General features: G+C 43.9%; 1 protein-coding gene across 1 annotated transcript in view; it reads left to right on the plus strand.

Annotated features, from left to right (window-relative positions):
• MAGI2 (membrane associated guanylate kinase, WW and PDZ domain containing 2) overlaps positions 1–20,080 on the plus strand; it is a 747,493-nt gene that overhangs the window by 534 nt on the left and 726,879 nt on the right. The window lies entirely within an intron of this gene.

Here is a 20,080-nt window from a genome sequence, read left to right on the forward strand (position 1 = left end):
GCCAGAAAGTTCGGGCAGGGCCCGGCTGGGACGGACAGACAGCCAGCCAGCCTCGCACGCTGATGGGGGCGGGGGGGGGGAGAGATGTGTGGGCAGGACTTCCACTGGGATGATCAGAGTCTTCCCCTCTGCAGCAACCGAACAAAGAGTGTATGTGAAGGCATCGCAAAAGTGCCTCTGAGAACGTCAGTGTGCTTCTAAGTAAACATGCATGGAGGGGGGTAAGCGCTGTTGGGCCGTAGTCCCGGGGAGGCACACTCACCTGGAAGTGAGTCCCATCAGTGGGGTAGCTAGAGGGGGTGCAGGGCATTAAGTTTTGCAGGGAGCCTCACCGCAGCGTGCAAGTGGCCCATCCCCTTTGGAGCCATTCCAGGCGGGGGGGGGGAGAGCAAAATGGAGTCTTGCCCCTCCTTTTTGGTCCCCCTGTCTGGAATGACTCCGAAGTGGAGAGGGAGGGGCCCCTTGCACGCTGCGGTGAGGCTCCCTGCAAAACTTAGTGCTCTGCACCCCCTCTAGCTACGCCACTGAGTCCCATTGAACTTACTTCCCGGAAAACAGGCATCAGATCGGTCTGTGCTGCTTCTAGTACACATGGCATGGCAGGCTTGAGCCCCAGCACCATTTTTTTTCCTCCTAGAAAATGGGGTTGGGTGAGAACCCCCCCCCTTTCTTTTTGCAAGGAGAATAGCAACTCAGATGCAGGTCATGGAGAAGAAGGAAGGTGGGGAGGGAGAGTGTGGCTGAACATCATGACAGCTCTTGAACCAAACATCTTCCCTGGAAAGCATCAGCAATGACTCACAGCCCAATCCTTTGCCTGTCTCCTCAGAACTAAGACCCATTATAGTCAGTGGGGCTTACTCCCTGGAAAGTGTGTTTAGGATTGTACCCTTAAGCCTCCAGGGTAACAGCAGTAGTAATAGTAGTAGCCATGGCGGAGACCAGCCTGTGCTAAGAAGCCGCAACGTGCAATCCAGAGCGTTCCATTCTCCTGGGATGATGGTGAGGATGCTTGTTATGTTATTATTGCCAGTGCTGAGCTTCATCCAATAGGAGGGCGGGTAAGAGTCGGGGGCGGGCCTTCGTTTAGGAGCTGGGTTTTCCCCTGGATCTGCATAATGCCTTGGGCGTGTTCCCCTCAAGGCTCTGGCTTGCTGCTGCTTGTAAGGTCACTTATCACTACAAGTTTCTTCTTTGGTTGAAAACGAGGCTTTTGACCTAGTGAAGGAGAGGATCCCTGCTTTTGTTTTGTTTTTTAAAAGAACCAAACCACTGAAGGGCAAAGAATTGCAAGGGAGAGTTGTGACAATTGATGAGCAGGATTTTATCATCACCATCATCATCATTGCAATCCTAACTTCAAAAAGTAATGATTGCAGTAGAGCAGTGGCTTCCAAACTTTTTAGCACGGGGACTCACTTTTTAAAACAACAGTCTATCACAGTGGTTCTCACACATTTAGCACCGGGAGCCACTTTTTAGAATGAGAATCTGTCAGGACCCACCTGAAGTGATGTCATGACTGGAACTGACATCATGACTGGAACTGAAATCATCAAGCAGGAAAAATTTTTGACAATCCTAGGCTGCAATCCTACCTGCACTTACCCAGGAATAAGTTGAATTTACTGTCATGGTTAAAAGCTTATACATAGTAGCCTGTTAAAAGTACAGGTCTGTAACATTTCCCAAATGCAATAGCATACCATTGTAAAATCAAGTGTGTGTGTGTGTATATATATAAAATAAAATATTGAAATGAATGGGGACCCACTGAAATTGGCTCGCGATCCACCTAGTGGGTCCTGACCCACAGTTTGAGAAACACTGCTCTGTCGGGACCCACCTAGGTTTACCTGACTTTAAAAAAAGATCTAGAAAGAAATAATATTTTATTTAATTTATTTATAATAACTAGTAAAAAGACCCTCAAACTTTTATCTCCCTATATTTACACATGCTTGCAAACTGCAGGAGCTCAGCTCTTGGCAGGGTAATTAGCAGCTACAGTATCTGATTTTTTGAATACCTCAGAGCTTGAGGCAGTTATTTGATCTTAGCATCACCCTTTGGTGACCCACCAGAAATCAGGTCACAATGCACCAGTGGGTCCTGATTCACAATTTGGGAACCACTGCTGTAGAAGTTTTGCAATATAGATTTCCACAGCTGCCAGTTTCAGTGAGAAGCAGCCAGCTCATAAGTAATGCTTGATATAGCAATAATGCTGTGGTTTGAGGGCTATATTATCCATGCTTTGAAACCGGGTTTGTTGGTCACAGAGGCTAAATTCATGTTATAAATCAATCTGTCCTGTTTGTGCTGTCATCAAAAAAAGGGTTGTTGTTGGGTAAAGTGAGGAGTTTGAAATAGGGGAGACAAACTAAATGTACCCCCAGGGAAGGAAATCAGTAAGACTCAGCATGTCCTACTCTTATGGGAATAGGTGGAAGTTTGTTAATAATGGAAAATCAATACTTATCAAATATATAATTGGAAAACTGCCCTGGGGCCTTGGATCCCTAGACAAAAAACAAATAGAAACTTGCAACTAATAAGTTGCTTGTTTTCAGACAAATGCACAGTGTGATAAACCATAAATATTTGTCGCTGAATGAGGAAGACCTTGAGTGCTTATCTAGCAACAAACTGTTTGAGTGTCATAGCTTCAGCAGTGCTACTCTGAGGTTTTGTGTGCTTGTTGAGCATCCTCTTAAAGAGAATCTCACTTATGGACCTGGCCACTGTGGCATCCCAGGGAGCAGGTCCGCTATGCCGCCCTCCTGCATCATGCCACCCCCCCTTCCTTGGGATACTTACTAAAGTGCATGGAGCTTTGTGCGGCATTCAAGACTGCTGCAAAAGCCTTCTGAGGCTTCCCATGCAATCATAAACAGTACTTCCAGTTTCCTGGAAGTACTGTTTAAGACTGCTGTGAAAACCTCTGAAGGCTTTCGCAGCAGTCCTGAATGCTATGCCCGGCCTTGCCTGCCCTTTGAATAGTCCCAGAGGGTGGGCGAAGGCAGCAGTGGGTGCAGTGGTGCTGCCCCCACAAGGCCTGCATGCATGGCACCTGGGGCTTTTCCTCCCTGCCCACCACTGAGCTCACTAGGCCTCTCAAAGAAAAATTCCCAGGGTTTTATGGTAGTAAAGAAATAGTTAAACTCTTTTCACTTTACATGACTATACTTTTGTTTAACTACTGTAGACTTTTTACCATAGAATCTTTGTGACTATTGGGGTCTCTTAGAAATGTGCCCTAAAACAAATAATGCTAATCCATAAGAATCAATTTCCCATGCTCTGTAGGTACTGCCTTGCTGGAACTTTACAGTCCAGTCCTGTGCATATTTAGTCAGACGTAGTTCAATGAGACCTACTTACAGGTAAGCATGTATAGGTGCAGCCAATTTATCCATGGATTTTTTAATCTGCTGATTTGAATGGGGTGGGGGAACTGAAAGTCACACACACCTTTGCCTCCTTTGCCCTGGGCTGGTGTCTCTATCCCTTTCCAGGCAGCCCAAAACACTGCAAAAAGGCTCTGCCTTGCCCAGGCAGAGAAATAGCCCAGGAGCCCTGGTTCTCCTTTTGAAGGAACAGTAACACTCCTGGAGCCCCTGAGCCAACCAAGTCTGAAGAGGGGGAGGGGGGCAGAAAACCTCTGTAGCCAGAGCACAAGCAGCAAGGTGGAGCTCGCGTGCGTGCTCGCTCGCTCGCTCTCTGTCTCTGTCTCTGTCTCTGTCTCTCTCTCACACACACACACACACACACACACACACACACACAGGCAGGTAGGTGCAGTAGCAACAGAGGGGATTGCTTTACAAAACCCAGGGAGTGTTTACTGAATCCCCCCCCCCATGGTGCAGGCAAGCAAGCCTACCCAGCAAGCAAAGCATGAGATTTAGGTTACAATCTGATCCACACTTTCCTGGGAGTAATTGTAGTCAATGGGGCTTACTTCTGGGTAGAAACACATAGGACTGGACTCTTAAAAGCTCAGCATCCCACCTGTGGAAGAAGCAGGGACAGCTGGCAAAGGGAAGGGCTGAGTATGGAGAAGGAGGCAGTAGGTGGAGGAGAGGGGATTGCTTTAAAAAACCCAGGGAGTGTTTGCCAAATTCCCCCCCCCCCCCCATGGTGCAGGCTTTCCTGCTCCAGCCTACACAAACAAAACAGCCCAGCAAGGAAGCCTGCCCAGCAAGCAAAGCATGAGATTTAGGCTACAATTCTCTCCATACTTTCCTGGGAGTAAGCCCCATTGACTATAATGGGGCTTACTTCTGAGTAGAAACACATAGGACTGGACTCTTAAAAGCTCAGCATCCCACCTGTGAAAGGGGAAGGAGGGAAAGGCTAAGGAGGGGAGGGGAGGGAGGAAACAGCTGGTGATTGATAACAGGAGGGGATTGATAACAGCTGCTTTAGTTTCCTTCCAGCCCCAAGTGTCAGGCTGCACTATTTACGTAACTCTATGGAATGTAGCACAATGAAGAAGTGTATACCGGAAAATAAGAAGGGCTCCACTAAGTCCAGGAGGGTGCCTGCATGGCTAACCAGCCAAGTTAGAGAGGCTGTAAAGGGCAAGGAAGCTTCCTTCTGTAAATGGAAGTCTTGCCCTAATGAGGAGAATAAAAAGGAACATAAACTGTGGCAAAAGAAATGTAAGAAGGTGATACAGGAGGCCAAGAGAGACTATGAGTAACACATGGCCAGCAGCATTAAGGGGAATAATAAAAGCTTCTTCAAATATGTTAGAAGTGGGAAACCTGCCAGAGAAGCGGTTGGCCCTCTGGATGGTGAGGGAGGGAAAGGGGAAATAAAAGGAGACTTAGAGATGGCAGAGAAATTGAATGAGTTCTTTGCATCTGTCTTCAAGGCAGAAGACCTCGGGCAGATACCAGTTAAAAGAGAAGATGTTTCAGACCTCATTGATAAATTAAAGATCAATAAGTCACCGGGCCCTGATGGCATCCATCCTAGAGTTATTAAGGAATTGAAGAATAAAGTTGCTGGTATCTTGACTAAAATATGCAACTTGTCCCTCAAACTTTTCCTGTGACAGATCAGGAGAGAGATCTTGGGGTGGTGGTGGACAGGTTGATGAAAGTGTCGACCCAATGTGCGGTGGCAGTAAAGAAGGTGAATTCTATGCTTGGGATCATTAGAAAAGGTATTGAGAACAAAATGGCTAATATTATAATGCCGTTGTACAAATCGATGGTAAGGCCACATCTGGAGTATTGTGTCCAGTTCTGGTCGCCGCATCTCAAAAAGGATATAGTGGAAATGGAAAAGGTGCAAAAGAGAGCAACTAAGATGATTACTGGGCTAGGGCACCTTCCTTATGAGGAAAGGCTACAGCGTTTGGGCCTCTTCAGCATAGAAAAGAGATGCCTGAGGGGGGACATGATTGAGACATACAAAATTATGCATGGGAAGGATAAAGTGGATAGAGAGATGCTCTTTATACTCTCACATAACACCAGAACCAGGGGACATCCACTAAAATTGAGTGTTGAAAGAGTTAGGACAGACAAAAGAAAATATTTCTTTACTCAGCATGTGGTTGGACTGTGGAACTCCTTGCCACAGAATGTGGTGATGGCATCTGGCCTGGATGCCTTTAAAAGGGGGTTGGACAAGTTTCTGGAGGAAAAATCCATTACAAGTTACAAGCCATGATGTGTATGTGCAACCTCCTGATTTTAAAAATGGGCTATGTCAGAATGCCAGATGCAAGGGAGGGCACCAGGCTGCAGGTCTCTTGTTATCAGGTGTGGTCCCTGGGGCATTTGGTGGGCCACTGTGAGATACAGGAAGCTGGACTAGATGGGCCTATGGCCTGATCCAGTGGGGATGTTCTTATGTTAACGTGTTTTTCATTAATCGTGCTGGGAACTAACTCGGATAAATAGGCTCCACCTGTATAGAATTGCAGCCTTATCCACCCTAATGGAGAAATATAAAGGTTACCTTTCCAGACCTACCATCTTGCACTATTTCATTACAGCATACATGAGTAGTGAACTCAGGCTCTTGAGTGCCCATCAGTGTGGAAGCAGTAAAGTCCTGAGCTTTGGGGATTCTTTAGTGCACTGGTTCCCAAACTTTTTAGCACCAGGACCCAGTTTTTAAAATGACACTCTATTGGGATCCACCTAGTTTTATGAGACTTTTAAAATAGTTTCACTTTACCAGCTGCTCAAGCCTCTGTTTTTATCCTTTTTACTATGGTGGGGGGTGGTGGTGACTGCCTTCTGGAGCATTTGTTGAGCTCCACATTCATTGGATTGGGCCAATGGTGTTCCCCTTTGCCTGGCCATTAATAGGAGGTGAGGTACAGTCATCTATTCATGAATAAGTGTGCATGTGTGGCTTAGTTTCACTTTCTGTTGGGGTTCAATACATTTTCCATGGCAACTTGGATGGGAGGAACTTGAGAGTTGGGGCCTGCATTCATCAAATTGGGACCATCTGGTAGAGTTGCATTCCCCTTGGTCTGCCCTTTGAAGTTGGTTTGCCTATTTGTGAGTGAACGGACATGTGCTGCTCCATTTGGTTTCCAATATGTTTACCTTGTCAGCTATCAGCTCATCAGTTTTGCAACCCATCAGAAATCGGGTTGCAACCCACAGTTTGGGAACACTGCTCTAGTGCAAGAGGAAAGACTGTAGAGAATGAGAGAACATAGGATAATTTCCTCCTTTATGAATGCCCAATCCCTGCAAAGTTTGAAGAGCAGTAGAGCAGTAGAAAACACTTGTTCTGGGCATGCTGAAGAGCAGCAGTTGCTGAGGATATACTGAAACACTTTGTTGCAAGTCCCACTTGTTCAGCTTCAAATAGTTAAGTTTAGATAATCTCTTAGGGCGCAGTCCTAAACCACTTTCCAGCACGGACATAAGGGCAATGCAGCTCTGAGGCAAGGGAACAAAGATTACCTTACTTTGAGGAAGCCTCCCTGAGTGCCATCCAACTGCAGGATGCAGCACACGTTCCATTGGCACAGCTATGCCAGTGCTGCAATGTTGATTAGGCCTTGATAACCTGCAATTATTTCTATATTTTGCATGCTGCAGGTGATGAATCTGATCCCTTTCAAATTGTGCTATTGTGACTCATATAGGGTGGTCTTAGGATCAAACATTTAAAGTCTGTCATGTCTTGATTTTTGCAGAGTTTGTTGGTACTTGAGTGTATAGTGTTTAGATAGTATAGGTTTGACCTTTTCTTCTGACACAAAAGCATGGAAGCATGATAATTCACATGCCAAGTAAAGGAGAAATTGTTGGCAAAGATTTATTTTGTAAAACTTAATCTGTGGGAACTGGGATCAGTCATGCTGCTATTCTGCATGTGGTTACTGATGGGAATCTTGTGTTTTTGTAATCTAAGAATTTATAACACCAATGCAGATCATTAGCTTAACAGTTTGTAATACTTCCAAATGAATTTAAATGACAGGTTGATGTAAATAGTCTTCAGTTTAACGTGTCGTTCCTTTTTCTTGGTACATAAAAAATGAAAGTATATTTTCAAATAAATTATGTTGTTGCACATTGTTAGAACTGCACAACAACTGTATCAATATCTTGTGCTCATATTGTTGTGTATGATAATGTGTTGTCTACTGATGTTGGTACTGTTCTACACTGTCCTTTAGCAGGCAACTCCTTCCAAATGCGTGTGTCAGATGACTCAGCTTTTGTATAGAAAAGGCATATCCAATTTATATACAGTGCATCTGCCTCATCCATTGTTCAAGTTTATCTGTTTTATAGTTGAAGTGGTTTTTAAGCTTTTCGGCTAGCAGTTCATAACTGTCTAACACAAAGCTACATAGCTCAATGGTTAAACCCTTCCATGGGGCTTGTAAGCATCACATGCAGTTCACACTGAGAAATTGGGAACCAGGATCTATGAAAACTACATTCATAAGAAGTATCGTTGGAAATATTCTTAGATTAAGGAATATATTTCCTATAGTAACTAGCTCTGTACTACACTGTCTTTCTGCTGATGGCTCCACCAAAGGAGGACTCAACTTTAGGAAAATTTGACTTTTTACAGTAAGTCTAGAGCAGTGTTTCTCAAACTGTGGGTGGGACCCACTAGGTGGATCGCAAGCCAATGTCAGGTGGGTCCCTGTTCATTTCAATATTTTATTTTTAATGTATTAGACTTGATGCTACCATGGTATGTGACTGCATTTGTGGAAATGTTACAGACCTGTACTTTTGACAAGCTCCAATGTACTTACATTCTTTTAACAATGATAGTAAATGGGACTTACTCCTGGGTAAGTGTGGGTAGGATTGCAGCCTAGGATTGTCAAAAAATTTTCCTGCTTGATGATGTCACTTCTAGTCATGACATCACTTCCAGAGGGTCCTGGCAGATTCTCATTCTAAAAAGTGGGTCCCAGTACTACATTTGTGAGAACCACTGGTCTACAGCAAGCTGGGCCTTTCAAATACGCAGTTTGATTTCTATACTCCTCCTGTTTTGAAGTATGCAGTTTCTGAATATGAAGTCTACACACCCATTAAAAAAACATTGTTTCAAGCAGTGTGTATTACAGAAAAAGACAGTTAACTAGTGTCTGTTTCTGTAACCTGGTTCTTTTTTTAATGAGTCATGAGGATTAAGGTTAATTGATGAAGGTTAATTTCTGCATAAATTTATCAGTTATTTTTCTTTAAATTCCTTAACTGAAGATGCTGAATTAATATACGAACTCGTATTAATATTAATTAATATACGAACCCGTATTCTGAACTTGAATAGGCCATATGACTTTCTCGGCTTGTCTCTTGGAGTTAAAAGCCATCAGAGTGAACTTGCAGTGTGTATGAAATGTGCAGGGTAGAGCATTTCTTTTTTAATATGGTAATTTAACGTCTCTGGGTGTATGAATGTTCTTACAAATCTGTAGTTAGGTTCACTATTGAAATCAAATTACTGAATGTTTCTTTTTCACAGTGACTTGTTGAGCTTTTAAGCATTTCAAAATATGTTGCCACTTAACTAATTTGTGGTTGAACTTCCAACAGATCAAAATTTTTAAACAAAAACCAGTTTGCAAAAGATGATTTCATACACCCTGAGAAATTTTCAAAAAATCTGTCCTGATGCTGTTAAAACAGATTTGTTGGGTGTCATTGGCTCCTTTCCTGAGCTCCTTTACTTGTCAGTAAGCTGAATTTTAGCAATGTTTACGTAATTATAAGTGAGTGCAGTTAGAATGTTATCTTGCTTAGGAATCAAATGATGTTTTTGAATAGGTATTGTGTAACTAGACTCAGGCTGCAGTCCTGTACATGCAAACCTGAGAGTAAGCCCCATTGGACATAGTGGGACTTACTTCTGATATATAGGATTGCACTGTCAGTTGCTTAATTACATGAAGCTGTTTGCTCAGGAGGCATCTTGGCGTTATGTACAGGTATGTGCTGTGTAATGACAGGGATGTGTTCTACAAAGCCTGTGGTTGTGTGCATCTGTTGTTGCCTACACAACCACTAATGGCAGCTGGGTTGCTCCCCAAAATGCTTTGTGGCACTGGGAAACAAAGAAAAAAGCAGCTAGTCAGTGGAAGCACACAAAGTACCGGTTACCCAGTTGAGCTGGCAAGGAAGAAGATAAGAAAGCTAGCCCGGTGAGTTTGGTGGGACCACTGTTGAACATGTGGTCGATCATTTGTTGGAACATTGGTATGTGGCAGATACCTGTGCTTTCCTTCTGCCTGTGATGTGATGGTCTGGATCAGGGGTGCCCAAACCCCGGCCCTGGGGCCACTTGTGGCCCTCAAGGCCTCTCAATGCGGCCCTCAGGGAGCCCCCAGTCTCCAATGAGCCTCTGGCCCTCCGGAGATTTGTTGGAGCCCGCACTGGCACAGTGCAACAGCTCTCAGCGTGAGGGCGACCGTTTGACCTCTTGCATGAGCTGTAGGATGAGGGCTTCCTCCACCACTTGCTGTTTCATGTCTGTGATGCAGTAGCGGCAGCAAAGAAAAAGCCAGCCTTACTTTGTGCAAGGCCTTTTATAGGCCTTGAGCTATTGCAAGACCTTCATTCATTCATATAAGTTCATCTTTAATATATTCATATATGTAAACTTATGTAAATTTATTCAAATTTTAAATGTAAATTAATCCCCCCCGGCCCCCCTGACACAGTGTCAGAGAGATGATGTGGCCCTCCTGCCAAAAACTTTGGACAACCCTGGTCTGGATAATGGAAGTACATTATTTATTCAGTTTCTACCTTACTTCCCCGGCAATGTTCTGGAGGTGGCTTATAAAGCATAACGAAGCTAACATGCAGTGCAAAAATATATAAAATGCATCAATCAAATTTAAATTTTAATACCACATCCCAGCAATCATAACACAGCATTGTAGATATGTGTGGAGCATACTGTTTCAAAGGTGAAGGTTAGAGATCACCTTATTGGTCTTTGCAAGTAGGAAAGGTCTAGAACCCACACTTTCAAGTCCTGCTATGACATAAGTGAGTAAACTTGGTTTGTTTTTAAATGCAATTTTGATCCATGTAGACATTGTTATTATTATTTAGTTTTTACATGGAGCTGTTAATTGTTAATAGAGCCTGAGAAGGTTTATAGCCTGCACTACAGAAGGTTGCATTTGTCACAGACTTTTCCTAGACTTTGCACACAGTTGATTGTTGACTGCAGCTTTTTTTAGAAGAAGTTACAACTCCTTATCAAGTGTGCAGGTCTGCACCAACATAAGGCGCAGTCCTATCCAACTTTCTAGGACCGTCGCAACAGCAATGCAGCCCCAACATGAAGGAACAAATGTTCCCATACCTTGAGGAGGCCTCTGTTAATGCCTCCCCACCACAGGATACAGTGCATACCCCATTGGCACAGCTGCACCAGCACTGGAAAATTAGATAGGATTGGGTCCATAGTTGACTCTGTCTCAGTTGTGACATAACTACATTTTGTATGACTGGTAGATTATATTTAGAAGGCAGCAAGACATATAAACTATCCTGTATAGTCAGGTCTAGAAATATATTTAATTGGGAGTTTTGTATTACTATCTCCAGTAATGATGATCTTGCTCCTTACATTTGTAACTTGCAATTTCATATGCCCTACCCCAATTAAACCTTGCTCAGAGATGAAATGTACAGTCTAGTCACTTTTATGCTTTTAATTGCTGAATGGGTGCTTGTGGCCTGCAAGGATTTCATTTTGTCCAGATAAGTGGCATCACAATGAGTCCTGTGTAGCCACTGTTATTTGGGAGTTGAACCACTCAGTTCAGATCATGAGCTAGGGGAGATAGCAAACTGGTGGAAAATACAGTGTCAATGGGCAATTGACAAAAAAGTGGAGAGAGGTGGAGTGCCTCAAGGATCTGTCCTGGGACTGGTGTTTTTCAATATCTTCATAAATGACCTGGAAACAGGGATAAGCAGGGAGGTGGACAAGTTTGTGGATGACACTAAACTTTTCTGAGTGGTGAAGACCAGAAGGGATTGTGAAGTGCTCCAGAAGGATCTTTCCAAACCGGGAGAATAGGCAGCAAAATAGCAGTTGAAACTTATGTGTTTCAATATAAGTGTAAAGTAATGCACTGGTGATGGGAACCAAAGTGAAAGGACAGTGGCTTCACTGTGCACAAGCAACCTCATGTCCCTTACAACTTGGTACGTGTCCAGGTACAATCGGCAGCCAGCGCAGGTCGGTCGGCTGTGTGCAGTGTGTCCACCTATAAAAACTCTTTCACACACGTGCTAGCAAGCGTAGGTAAGGGACTGTCTCATGGCTTCTTGCTATTCCAAGATGGGACAAACCAGACAAAACACATGCCCACAGTATCGCATTCAGTGGGCAACTTATGGAGGGTTAATTAATACTCTGTGCAATGGTCGAAGTGGTCAAGATACAACTTACAGAGATGGTCAATATAGAGAGGTTGGTCTCCCATAGTGTATATGCAGTGTCTGTCCATACTATGAAAATTACATCAACTTAAGGAGGTGATCAGTATAGAGAGGTGGTCAACTTTGGAGGTTCTACTGTATTTTGAAAACTAGGTTTGCAGAAAGACATAGGAGCAAGTGAAAAGATGAGTATGGGGAACATGAATTACAGGGTGACCTGGTGTATTGGAATCGCGGAAGATCTGGTGAGGAGGTAGGGTGTGTGTCAGCAGTGATCCCTTTATGGGCCCTCGAAGTGCGGGGTGCCACAGGGTTCAATTCTGTCCCCCATGCTATTTAATATCTACATGAAACCACTGGGAGAGGTCATCCAGGGGTTTGGAGTGGGGTGTCATCAATATGCTGATGACACCCAGCTCTATCTCTCCTTTCCTCCAGACTCCAGGGTGGCGGTTGAGGGCCTGGAGCGCTGTCTGGAAGCAGTGAGGATCTGGATGGGGGCTAACAAGCTGAAATTAAATCCGGAAAAGACAGAGGCTCTCCTGGTTCGGAAATCCTCGATGCAGGTGCTGGATTATCGGCTTGCTCTGAATGGGGTTGCACTCCCTCTGAAAGAGCAGGTCCGCAGCTTGGGGGTCCACCTCGACTCGCAGCTGCTCCTGGACTCCCAGGTGGCAGCTGTGGCTAGGGGGGCCTTCACGCAGCTTTGGCTGGTGCGCCAGCTGCGGCCGTACTTGGATCGTGCAGACCTGGCCACGGTGATCCATGCCATGGTGACATCGAGGTTAGATTATTGTAACACGCTTTATGTGGGGCTGCCCCTGAAGACAGTTCGGAAACTGCAATTAGTGCAGAATGCGGCGGCCCGTGTGGTCACTGGAGCTAGGCAGTTTGATTCTGTCAGTCCGCTTCTCCGGGGGCTACATTGGCTGCCTATTCGTTTCCGGGCCCAATTCAAGGTGCTGGTCTTGACCTTTAAAGCCCTATACTGCTCTGGGCCAGGCTATCTTAGAGATCGCCTACTCCCGTACAATCCGGCTCGTCCTCTCAGGTCATCAGAGAAGGCCTTTTTACATGTGCCGCCGCCTAAAGAGGTACGTGGGACGGCGGCAAGAAATAGGGCCTTCTCAGTAGTGGCACCAACGTTATGGAACTCCCTTCCCCTTGACTTGAGAATGGCTCCCTCCCTCGAGACCTTTCGGCGAGGCCTGAAGACCTTGTTGTTTACACAAGCCTTCTGACTCTATGACCTTTTTAACATCTTTTATACATCTTTTAGTTTTTTACAGGCGTGATTCCTCCTTGAACTGCTGTTTTATGCTCTTTTTATTCTGACTTTTATCTGATTACTGTTTTTATGGTTTCTCTTAATGTGTTTTTAATATGTTTTTATCTGTTAAATTATGTTTTAATCTGTTTTTTTTTAATATGTTGTAAGCCGCCCTGGGTCCCTTTGGGGAGAAGGGCGGGATAAAAATAAAGTTTATTATTATTATTTATTATTAAGGGTCAGGCCTGGGCATTCAGCAGACAGTGTGCTGCACAGCTGCAGCCACTTGAAGGCAATAAGGCCCTTAGGCATAAAAGCACCTGATGAAGGGAGAGTTTGGTGTGGGTAGTAGAAGGAGGAAAGCTGGAGACTGGATTAGTGGACTGAGGAACTGATGGCTAATGGACTACTGGAACTGTGGCTGGACTGATTGGTGAATGGACTTTGGCAACTGCTGTAACAGACTGCTGGAAACACTGAGATTGGTGTGTGGCTGCCACGCCCAAGACCTGCTGAGGACCAAGGTGGTGCTATAGTGGTAGGAGGTGCTGGCAGGAGAGGGTAGGAAGGAGGACCCCTGCGGTTTGAATGAGTGAGCTACCCTGGTGGTGGGGTCCAGCAGTACAGAAATGGGGCCATTGTTGGTGAACACAGGGGAGCTAATTAGTTTAAAGTGGTTATAGGTTCTCTAGGTGGAGCTTGGCCTTGGAATCTGGCAAAACACCTGGTCCCTTAGCTTTTGTGATGGTCTTTGTAGCTATTGTTGTTAAATGGTACAGGAGAATCATGAACGGTCTGAAATTTGAAAGAGTGTAGATTTCATTATATGGCTCCCTACGTTTTCCCTTGTAATTCAAATACTAAGAACATTAACATATTAATATCTTGGTACATCTTTTCTTCAGTGTACATAAATGTTCCACTTCTTAGGGACAAACTAGCCCTTGTAAGAGAATTGGAGATGCTGCTGCTCTGTGTCTATCAACGTCTTCTTTGCTCCTGTAATGCAAACAATGGAGAATGTGATTGCATTTTTTGACTTCTGCCATCACTTCACATAACTGGCAAGGAGGCACTTGCTATATCACAAGAGAACACAGTGTAGTGGTTCTTGTTACATCAGTTTTGACCCTGGAAAATGAACCAAAAGAAGGAGGAAATTAATGATACTTAGTATTTGTATAGCAGTTTTTGAGTGCTTCATGTGTATTATCCAGATGTAACCTTACAACAGTACTGTAAGGGAAGTGAGTATTTCCCCATATTGTACCTGGAAAGGTGAAGTCAAGAGGGTGTGATGTGCATTTTTTAATATCTGTAGTGTAAGTGTATTACCTCCCACCAAAACAAGTGCTAACCTGACACATTCTGCAAGGATAGATCCAGATCTCTGGCTACTACTAAAAGTGTCCCTCTTAAGCTGATTCTGAAGGGTAACTGAATTCCCAGATCCCAAGAACCATCCGTTTGTATCTGATTCTTATTCAAAAAAGTCCTTCATTCATACTGTAGTTAAAACAAGAACACTTAGTTTCCTCAAGGCAGTTTCCTCATGACATCTGTACTAGCAAATTAGGGTTTGATCAATCCCTCCAAATCAAGATTGAAAATCACATTCATGATCCTTCATACCATGAGAATCAGGAAATGTGACGGTTGAATGCATTATCTATGTCAGTGTTTGAGTCGGGTCCCCTAGGTAGGTTGCAAGCCAATTTCTGATGGGTCCGCCATTCATTTCAATGTGTGTTTTATTTTTATTAGACTAGATGCTACCAAGGTATGTGACTGCATTTGGGAAAATGTTACAGAGCTGTACTTACTATGTACAAGTGGGGCCTCCATATCTGCTGATTCTGTATTCATAGATCTGGATCAACATGGGACATCAGGACCTGCACTGAGCCAGACTTGACCCAACCCGAGCCCTCTGGAGGTGACCAGAGGGCAACTTCTGTCACCTCTGGAGGGCTTAAAGGGGCTGAAACCATGGATTTCATTATCTGAAGTTTTCTGTTTCAGTGGGGGGGGGGGTCCACTGTTGTTTGCAGCTAATGAGTTTCTATGTGAGAATAATGTGCTTCATTCTGGCCACCATCTGCTTAATGACATCATCTCCTGCTAAATGATGTCCCTTCTGGCCCTCAGCAGACGCCATAAAGCTCAGTATGAAGAACACAGTATGAAGCAGGTTTGATACCCTTGACCTAGACCAAAACCTCTTTGGACTTTTTGGCCCCTATATTAGCACCTTGAATTGGGCCTAGAAGCACAGTGCAGGCAAGATAAAATGGAAGTGATATGCTACACAAACCAAGCCCCATCATTAGCAGCCTGGTAGCAACAGCAACATTCAACACTCTTCGAGGGCAGGCCTAGTTTGGTATAAGCTCAGAGCATACCCTGAGGGGAGGACCTGCTGGTGAAAATTCTCATCTTACCTAAAAGCAGGCATGCTGAAAATGTAATTGTCACCTTCTTCCGTAAACCCTAGTAGTAGGTTGTGTATCTGTAATCTATGACGGGTGCCCAAACCCCGGCCCTGGGGCCACTTGTGGCCCTCGAGGACTCCCAATCCGGCCCTCAGGGAGCCCCCAGTCTTCAATGAGCCTCTGGCCCTCCGGAGACTTGGTGGAGCTCTTGCTGGTCTGATGCAAGTGCTCTCAGCGTGACAGCCAACTGTTCAACCTCTCATGTGAGCTATGGGATGAGGACTCCTTCAACTACTTGCTTTTTCACGTCTGTGATGCAGCAGCAGCAGCAGCAAAAGAAAGGCTGGCCTTTTATAGGTCTTGAGCTATTACAAGACCTTCATTCATTCATATAAGTTCCATCTCTAATATATTCATTTATGTAAATATATTCAAATTTGAAATGTCAATTTTTTTCCGGCCCTCAAAACATAGTGTCAGAGAGATTATGAAGTCCTTCTGCCAAAAAGTTTGGACACCCCTGATCTATGAGCTACCTTTTTTTCCTAGGTACTGTATACCTGTACTTAAACTTTCACGAAGTGTTTGGTTGGCACAAGGTTTTTCATATAAACCTGCCAAGTATTTACTTTAAACAATGTCTAGATGAATCATATGCTCATTAATTTTGAAATACAGCTTAATGCAACATAAGACAGTTTTTGGTCCAAGCAAACATCTTAGTATGTTGTTGGCAAAGTAGCACTCCAAAGTAGTTATTCTTTCATGTGTACATTTTTTGATGTGTTGGATGTGAGGCGAAAAATTATTTGCACTCAGGTTTATACACATCTGTGTACTTTTCTCAGATTTCTGACCATTTTCATGATTGTGTCTGCATTAGCACAGCTTCATGAATCAATTGTGCGTTAAATGTGCTGCTACGATATGGAACAGAACTATGGCAATGTTAGAGTGTTACCATAAGGAATTTCCAGGACCATTTGCCCTGCCTTGTATATGCAGGAATCTCTTGTAATTAATAACAATTTTTATTTTATCTACCCATAAGCACTGTGCAAATATAATGTCAAAAAGACAGCCCTGCCTGCAGGCTTACAGTGGCTTTGTACAAATACAATGCTACTCAGTCACCAGATTATGATTTGAGTATTGCCTTTCTCACAAGGGCATTTCTTCTTTCTCTCTTTTCAGCTATAGTATTACTATGGTTAGTCTTATGCGTGCATCAGTGTTTTTGTTAATTGCCGTTTGTGCCATCTAGGTTACAGACCTGTTAGTTACCATGCTGTAGTTTTAGTTACAGTTTACATTTTAGTTACATTTTACTGTAGTTTGAAACTAACTGTGGTTACCAAAAACATTGGTCCAGAAATGATTCTAACCATGGTAATCTCCAATGCTGAAATGGGAAGGGGAAATGAGAGAACACTCAAGCCCAAAGGGCACTCCCAGTTGCCTAAAAAACATGGTTTGGAAAATGGGCAGTATTCTGCCTGCAGTGAGTCAATCTGACTAGCATATGTGTCCTAAAAAGAGGCCACAGAAGAATTAAGAAAAAGTAAAAATGTGAGGTGTTATAAAATATCTTTAATAGTAGAGAAGGGAGATTCTTTTATCAGGCATCTGTTTGTTTTCCTTGGCTGGAAAAGGAGTTGTTTCTTTTGTGAATGGAATTCCAGCCAGCATTCAAATTGATGTGATGGCAGGAGATCTATGAACAGAACTGGATTTATTGTATTGCTGTAAGCAGTGATTTTAAAGTGAAGCATGCACAGGTGAGAGTGCACCCCTCCCCTGATTGACTTTCTGTCCCCTCCTCCCTCTACTTGGAACTGCTTTTTTCTGGTCTTCAACTTTTTGGGGGCTGGAATCTGAATAAATGAGTGCCAGGGACCCCACTGCTGATCCCACCTACTCTACCCCTATCAACACCCACTCCCTGCCTGTTATTCATAGTACAGAGTAATAAAGAGTAATTATTAATGACTAGAAAGATGCTATCACAAGACTCTGTCTTTGAATAGGATAACAAACCCAGTGTCTTCAACAGTGCTTTAGGAATGGGAATTTTGGAGTGATTCTGCTTCCATCTCTGTCACTATCCAGGCATTTGCCCAAGATTGGGGTGAGAAATCTTGGACAAATGCCTGGATGTAGACACCAGTGAAGGCAAAACCACTCCTAGCTGGAACCACCAACTAAGCAGGCATCTGAATCTGTTCTTCCCCAATCCATTCCTTGGTCCACCCACTGTCTCTCTTTCTCTTGTAAGTTATAGATTGAAAAGCCAATTTTTGGGAATCTCATGGATTTGTTGCATGCAACTTTTAGGCTAGACACAATGCTTCCTGCTTAAGCCTGGTAATGATTTGCTTGCACAAGCAAAAATGTGTGTATGAGGGAGGGAGACAATGTGTTCATTTCTTGTTTGATGTTCATGAACAAATTGATGTTCATGAACAAGTTCATACCTTGTTTACATTTTTTACTTGTTGTGATACTTTGTACTTGATTATAAAACTTTGTAAGCCGCCTTAGGCATTTGCTTCGGCCTGGGAAAGGCAGAGTATAAATTTCTTAAATAAATAAATAAATAAATAAATAAAACAAATTTTGCTGTGCGTGGGCTTGTGAGCTCTTTCCCCCCATGCCCAGCAACAGCAATTAGCAACAAAATAAGATACTGGAAGGGCCACTGAGCATAATCAGGGCAGTGCAGATGATGGTTGCCAACACCATGCATTGCAAATGCATTGCAAATGACCCCCCCCTCCCAAGCAGGAGATTTAAGAACAGCAACAAGGACTAAACAAAGATAGTGCAATCCCCTTCCCCCATGTCTCCCCCGGCTTTACACATAACATGCTTTCCCCCTCAGCTGTGCACAACAGAAGCCTTGAGTCTAAACTGTAACCTCTCACACAAACAGCCAATACTTGGACTGACATTGAGGTGGCAGTAGGTAGTGGAGGGCCTGGAAGGGGAATCACAGACAGGTGCTGCACCTGAAATGGAAGTGGGAATGTAATGGGCAGAGGTCTTTGAAAACAGTTTATTTACCTTACTCAGAAGTAAGCACCTTGTGTTCTGTAAGCATGTAATCCTATCTTAGTCACCAGAAACCAATACCTCTAGTAATGGGGCCAGGGACTAGAAAAGAAATGGCACAGCAACCTGAGGGGGAGCACCTCTGGCTAATTTCTAGGGAAAGTTGAGCAAAGGGAACAGGATCATGGAACTTCCAGCCACATTGCCGCCTCACCGGGGAGGCTGGCAGTTTACAATCCTGTTAGGGCTAGAAGGATTGATATCTTCCAATTATTGATATCTCTCAGCTCTCTTCCTGAGAATGGAAAATGGGCCAAATGTCAAGAGCACAAGTTGAGTCATTCTATTTTCGCAAGCTTAATAAGGCAGAAGCTTGCAGGCGCCCCCCACCCCAAATAACAACTCTTGAAGCACTACTGGCAGTAAAGAGGCTCATTGGTGGCAGATGCCACTTGCACCCTGAAATACCAGAAAAGATTTCGGTGGAACTTGAGATCACAAGCAAAATTTAGATACCGTTGCTCATCCCTGTGTCACTAAAGGAAAACTGCTCTGTGCGAGACATCCTACATTTCACAAAGAGTGACATTATCTTGTCATCGAAATGCAGGTCCAATAAAAACAAGAGACTTCAGCATGTTAGAAGAAACTTGCACTTTTATATTCATCATTCAGTGGCACTCAGTGGCAAACCCTCAGTGACTCAGTGGGTTTAATTTGTGTTAGGATTCACCAAGTCTTAGCCCTGGCATCTGTTTCAATGTTTGGTCTCAACCATGGAATATTTGAAGTCTAGATGCAAGTGTCCCTGGGTAGCTGCATTTATATTTCCCTTAGACCAGGGATCTCCAAACCCCGGCCCGGGGGTCAGATGCGGCCCGCAGCGAGCCTCTATCCGGCCCACAGACCACCCTCTGATCTCCTGAGAGTCTCTGGTCCAGTTGACCAAACACAACCAGAGTTGTGCTTGTGGGGCGGGTGAATGGGGGTCCATTTAAGTGTGTGCTTTATTTCTTAGCCTATGTTCATGCTTGGAGAAGTCCTGGACATTTGAGCCCATTCATTTATTCATTCATCTAAGTTACATCTCTAACGTATTTATTTAAATTTTATATTTAACTTTTTTCCTGGCCCTCGACACTGTGCCAGATATTTGATGCGGCCCTTTGGCCAAAAAGTTTAGAGACCCCTGCCTTAGACATTAGAGATTAGGGTAGTAAGGGCCTCTCGGTCCTTCAGACAACTTGAACTTCACTTTTTTTGAAATTAAGTTCTGTTGTGTGGAGTCATAATTTATGTGTGTCAGCAGGCCATCGCAGCTTAATCACTACAGATGGAGCATTCAAGTTGCCTGATGTCGGCTTGGCTACAATACTTTTAAGTGGAGACAGTTCACAAAT

Source organism: Tiliqua scincoides, chromosome 7 (assembly GCF_035046505.1).
Source record: "Tiliqua scincoides isolate rTilSci1 chromosome 7, rTilSci1.hap2, whole genome shotgun sequence".
In the NCBI taxonomy this organism is placed as follows: domain Eukaryota; kingdom Metazoa; phylum Chordata; class Lepidosauria; order Squamata; family Scincidae; genus Tiliqua; species Tiliqua scincoides.